Genomic DNA, 6,443 nt, shown 5'->3' on the forward strand with positions numbered 1-6,443 from the left:
TCAACCACATTTACCAAGTAGTCAAAGTCTGGGTGACACTACTACTATACATATCCTATACACAGCTCATCCTCTTGGGGGAATGCCTCCTTCATTTTACCTGCACCCCGCCGTGTGGAAGAACCCTGTTACCACTCTGGCCAAGCACTGTCTGCCACATGAAGGTGTTGCTTGTTTGTGGTCGATGGGTCTGCTAAGCCACACAAATAGCATCAACATCTATACACCACTACCACTAGTACTGAGAGGAGGAAGGAGGAAAGGAGAGGGGAGTGGGGAAGACGGGGATGGGTGGTGTAATAAGAAAGAAGTAAAAAGAAAATAAATGAAGTAGGAAAAATCTCATCCAGTAAGATCAGCAAAGTCTCTCTCTCTCTCTCTCAAAAACGACACGGGCGGTGTCGTCACAGTTACTCTTTGGCTAATTATTTTACCTACTCCATGTTATTATTCCCTCGTATGTTATGTACATCTTTTAAATACCTTCATAATTTGCGTTAATGAAATATAGTTGAAAACTGGAGTGTAATGGGAGTATTAAATTGCTAAGGATGTGTTACGGAATATCCACAAATACCGTTCTTTTTCTTCTCCTCCTCCTCTTCTCATTATCCACCAACATCACCACAACCACCATTACCATCATCATTCTCCTCTTCCTCCCCCTCCTAATCATCTCATCATCATCTTAACAGTATGTCAAATGAGGAACTATCGCTCTCATTCAGTTTCTCCCTCTTCCAAATGACCTTCAGCCTTTTAAACTCTCTACTATACAGCCTATAAGGAGCAAGGGGGCTGTTGCTTCCTGGATTTCTGTCTGCAATACCAGTCAGTAATATGCACACCAGACCCCACCACCACACAGGACAATACCACACCAGTCACTAATAACCAGGCCACACTACTACAAAGGACAATACCACACCAGTCGATAGTACCCACACCACACCACCACACAGGATAAAACCACATTAGTGAATAATAACCAAACCTCGCCACACCACCACACAGGATACCACACGTCAATAATACCCACACCACACCACCACAGGACAATACCACACAAGTCAGTAAATTCCACACCACACCACTTCACAGGATAATACCACCCTAGTCAGAAACGATCACACCACACCACCACAAAAAATAATACCAACCCAGTCAGTAGTACCCGCACCACACCACACCACACCACACAGGATAATAAGACATGGTATTTCACTCTCTGAACAATATATTTGGCGAGAGAGAGAGAGAGAGAGAGAGAGAGAGAGAGAGAGAGAGAGAGAGAGAGAGAGAGAGAGAGAGAGAAGCATTATCTTTTTTTTTTTGTTTCACCTTTTCATGTAATCAATATCACATCCAAGCGATTTTATTAAACACAGGAGAGAATTTTGGAACGAGGGTTAGGAGATATAATCCTCATTAACCCCCACAAATTGCTAGTCACGAAGAGGTGTTATGGGAGGGATGTAGAGCAGTAGCATTGTCTTATTCTGCCACAGAGCTACGTGACATTAGCTGCAGAAGGACGAAAATCTGGGCCAAGCTAAGGTGAAAGGACTATATTTGTCATTGTTTTTGTTGGTTTCTTGTTATTGTTTTTGTTGTTTCTTGTTTTTAAGTTGTTTTTGTAGTTGTTGTGGTGGTATTGTTGTTCTTGTTCTTTGCTCTGATTTATTTGTCATTCTTGTTGTTCTGTTATTGTTGTTTTTGTTGGTGTTCTTGTCGTTCTTGTTGAGGATAATGGAGCCGAGTTCTTGCTTACGACTGCCATACTGCGCGACGACCACTGGGGGCTTCACGACGACCTTTACCACCACTCACACTGCCGATGCTGGGGTCACCTCGAGTCGTCCTGGTCGTCTTCGTTGTCGTTGTGGTCGTGGGGGGCTCCCCGGACGACCTTCTGAAGACGCAGGCATGGCAGTAACAGCCGCCGCCTGGCATTTCCAAGCAGCAGGGATAGGACTCACACCGGGGATCGCTCTCTCCTGGTGTGGGTTAGGAGTAAAATTAATGGTAGTAGTGATGACAATAGTAGTACGGATGGTGATGATAATAACAGCAGTAGTGATGATAATAGTAATAGTGATAATAATAGTAGTAGTGATAAGTGGTAATGGTAACAATAATAGCAACAGTGATAATAATAAGAGTGGTGATAATGATAGTAGTGATAATAATAATAGTACTAGTGATAATAATAACAGCAATGATAATAATAATAGTAGTAATAGATAATAATAACGGTAGTGATAATAGTACTGACGGCAGTAATAGTAGTATTGACGATAATAATAGCAGTACTGATAGAAGTAGCGATATTAATAATAATAGTTGTAATGATAATAATACTGTAGTAGTAGTGATAATAATAATAGTAATAATTATACGAGCGATAATAGTAGTGGTGATGATGAAAATAGCGATAACAGCAGTAGTGATATTGATACTAGTAGTAGTGATGATAATAGTAGTAGTGATAGTGACAATGATATTAATGATCACAGTAATAATCATAACAACAGTAGTAATAATAATAATAATAATAATAACAATAGTACCGGTAGTAGTAATAATAATGATGATAACAGCAATAATAACAAGCCTTTACCAAAGACGTGTCTTCATCATGCGGTAAAGAATATAATATATGCACTACTAGTCATGCCAATTTCATGTATATATAAAGGGGTATAAACTAGGACTCGTACACACTCTACCCGTTGCCGCCCCGGAGGGGCTCGGAGATTGGTAGGCTATTCTGTTCACTGTCTGTTTGTCTGTTAACATCTTTACGTGAAAACTAGAGGTGCGATTTTGTCTAAAATTACAGGGATGATGGGCTACGACATTCTGAACACATGATTAAATTTTGGGACAAATTGGGCCAAGGTCCAGGCTGTAGATCCCTAAAAAATAAAAAAAAAATCGCCATAACTCTTCATATTCGTCACATCGACATGAAACCAAAACCTAACATGCATCTTTCAAATTTGCATCCTATAACATGCTTTTATTACATCATTGGGTCAACCCCCAGTTAGCGGTAGGAGGGTGAATGTCAGATGGGTCGGGTCTAAAATTTCAAATGGGCTAAAAATCGTCAATTTTCTCCCGATTTACTCCATATTATATGTGACATCTTTGACTTGATATCCTGTTGTCTTTATACGTCAGCACCAAAATGTCTGCCGGGCATGGGTTAACTGTACCTTGGCAACGTTTCTTGTTCTTTAAAATGATAAGATGATCCAGCAAGCAGTTTCCAAGATACAGCTATTTACAACTTAGTTTCCTTGTATGGATATAGCTCGTAGAATACTTAAAATGTGGCAATTTCATACAGAAGGACATGAACCAGGGCTATACTCTTATTGTAAGATATGAAGAGAATCCAGGAAGAAGTTTCCAAAATATAAAACTAAAAAGCGCTCAGAGAGCGCATACCTCCGTCAATACTTATGCCATTAAAAAGGATACGGAACCGGATCAGCCCCCATATTTATAAGTTTGTTTTTGGTCCATGGCCCATCTTTCCATAAAATTTCATTGAAATTCATTGCGAACTTTTGGAGATATTGTGCGGGATACTCCGGATCCGGATCCGCCCCAAAATTTAATTATTCTTCCTTGGCCCATGGCCACCATTCCACAATATTTCATCAAAATTCGCTCATAACTTTCTGAGTGATCATCCTAAGAGACAGACAGACGGACAAACCAACCAACCAACGCAGGGTAAAACATAACCTCCTTAGCGGAGGTAACAAGACAGTTTTTTCCTTATATGGTCACAGCTCGTGAAGTACAGACTATATGGCAGTTTTACCTATACGAGAATCAACTACGACACACACTCTATCTTTCTGTGTAATTGGAAGCCAATCCACCTGATAGCTAAGTCTACTAATACCAAGTCGGATCACTTTCATCTAAAACGGGTCCAAGCTGGCGCAGGGGGTGGAGCATCGGAGTGACGTCAGCTTGCAAGAAACGCAAGTTCAGTTGACGCCTGACCGTGGTGGTGAGTGGATGTATGCTAAACTCTCCAGATCATGACACATTTTCAGTCCGAAGTGAGGAAAGGTATGGGAGTGTGAGGGAAGGCGTAAGGGAGTGAGGGAACTTACTGCTATGTAATACGGTTAAACGAGTCTTCACTTCTTCCCCTTCTTCGTTTTCCCTTATTATAAATATTTAATTTGAGTCTGCCCTCTTATACATTTTCTGTTACTTAAGTCAACTTACGTCACACATGCCACGCCTCCCTGCGCCCTGAGGGAAAGTGAACAGACTTGGTATTAGTAGATTTAGCCTGATAGTTATCGAGATACAGGCCCGGATGGAAAGACTGACGGACAGGGGCGATTCCAATATCCCAACCATACGGAATAATAGTGAGGATAATAATATTGACAGTGATGATGATGATGATAATAATAATAATAATAATAATAATAATAATAGTAGTAGTAGCAGTAGCAGTAGTAGTAATGGTACTACTACTACTACTAGTAATAGTAAAAATATTGATAAAGTGAAAATTACAGCGAAACAAATATAAGAAGCAAAATGACACTGACCGAAAGGAAATGTGTGTGTGTGTGTGTGTGTGTGTGTGTGTGTGTGTGTGTGTGAATGAAAACAAGCAATATTATACATGTGTATTATTACTCTTAGTGGTATGGTAGGCTTCGCAACGGCGCTTCTTGTGATGGACAAATATTATTATTATTATTATTATTATTATTGTTGTTGTTGTTGTCGTTGTTGTTGTTACTTTTTTCATAAAATGTCTTTGCACTGTTGAACGTTATTTATATTGTTTAATATTTAAACACGTTGCACTAATGCATGAGCATATCAATGTGCAGTGATCAGAATAAACCGCTGGAGAAAATGTGCAACGAAGTCTCAGTTTACAATTTCATATCTACATACGATACTTTGCATCTATAAGAAACGAGAGGATATCGGTGTGCGGAGAGAAGAAATCGCTAGTCGAGAGATATAACGAAATTTCAAACGGCAATTAATAAATCTCAAAAAAAAAAAAAAACTTTATAACTTATCGTACCTGAACTCAAAGCAGGAAGAACAGCCAGTAAAATGCAGAGCAGAGCGAAAGGAGCCATTGGGTCCGCCCACCTCAGTGTCAGGGTCAACACTGAATTACCACACACCCGCCACGCTTGTGGCGGCTGGCCCAGCAGCCACAAGTGTGGTAAGGGGGCGGAGCTAGTGACGTCATAATAGCTAGCCAAACAGAACACAGATGGACTGTCATATACTGCTATATAGATAATTATTGTTATTATTTACTTGGTGTTAATAAAAGAATCAGCAATAAAACAAAAATTCCTCTCCTTTATTTTTACGAAGTGTTTAGTCTAATAAACCTTAACAAGTCCCTAGGAAAAAAGTCATTTTCAAAATGTGTTACTACAGAGCTCAATGGGGGTGAAGACACCTCTCTTTATACACACCGAAAAATTACCCCCTTATATTGAAAATTGTGTATATTATGAAGATGCAGCAGTTTGTGCCCCACTTGGACCCTATTACCGTATGAGAAGTGTGTGTGTGTGTGTGTGTTGCCAGGTGAGAGAGAGGGAGGGATGGGAAGAAAAATAATATCATTCCTCCATGTCCTTCTCCCGTTACATGCCCCCCCCCCCTTTTCAGCTCCCTCTCCAAGTTAAAGTAAAAGCAATAGATAGATGATGATTGTGGAGGTAGAGAGCAATCATCATCATTGTTTGTTTTTATCTTCATCATCATCATCATCATCATCATCACAACCATTATCATTATCATCACCACCATCCTCCTCCTCATCATCATCATCATCACAACTACATCTTCCACAAGGACGAATTCTGTATTGGACCCGCTAGCCAGCTTGATTCAACAGACGGCACCCCCATCCCCCCCAGCCACCGGAACTATACCTGCCCCCACCATGAGACGGTTTAAGACCGCGGTGTTGACACTCCTAGGCTCCAGAGGGAACGAAATGGCGGCAGCTGGATCAAAAATGGCGTTAGCGGGAACACAAGACCTAGAGCTGTTTCGAACGTGAATCTGCTACTACTACTACTACTACTACTACTACTACTTCTACTACTACTACTACCACCACTACTACTAATACTAATACTACTACCACCACCACCACCACCACAACAACAACAACAACAACAACAAAAACAACAACAACAACAACAACTACTACTACTACTACTACCATTTTACAGTAGGAATTGAATGAAGAAAGTCGTAACACTGCAAAATAGACGATAATGAAGTGTGTCAATTGTGAGGAGAGTAAGTGTTGGTGGAATTCAGAGACAAGCACTTAACTCCACACACACCTTGTTTGTTACGATAGATAGATGGATATGTAGGTGGATGGATGGATAGATGGATGGATG

General features: G+C 40.4%; 1 long non-coding RNA gene across 1 annotated transcript; it reads right to left on the reverse strand.

Annotated features, from left to right (window-relative positions):
• Positions 1–1,248: 1,248 nt before the first annotated feature.
• On the reverse strand, positions 1,249–5,149 carry LOC145407782 (uncharacterized). The gene is made up of 2 exons (XR_013898796.1): positions 5,087–5,149; positions 1,249–1,997 (listed from the first exon to the last, which is right to left on the reverse strand). It is a non-coding gene; the product is annotated as an uncharacterized LOC145407782 (long non-coding RNA).
• Positions 5,150–6,443: the final 1,294 nt, after the last annotated feature.

The sequence above is a fragment of the Coenobita brevimanus genome, chromosome 74 (assembly GCF_032717465.1).
Source record: "Coenobita brevimanus isolate Jiangsu-jjx chromosome 74, ASM3271746v2, whole genome shotgun sequence".
NCBI lineage: Eukaryota > Metazoa > Arthropoda > Malacostraca > Decapoda > Coenobitidae > Coenobita > Coenobita brevimanus.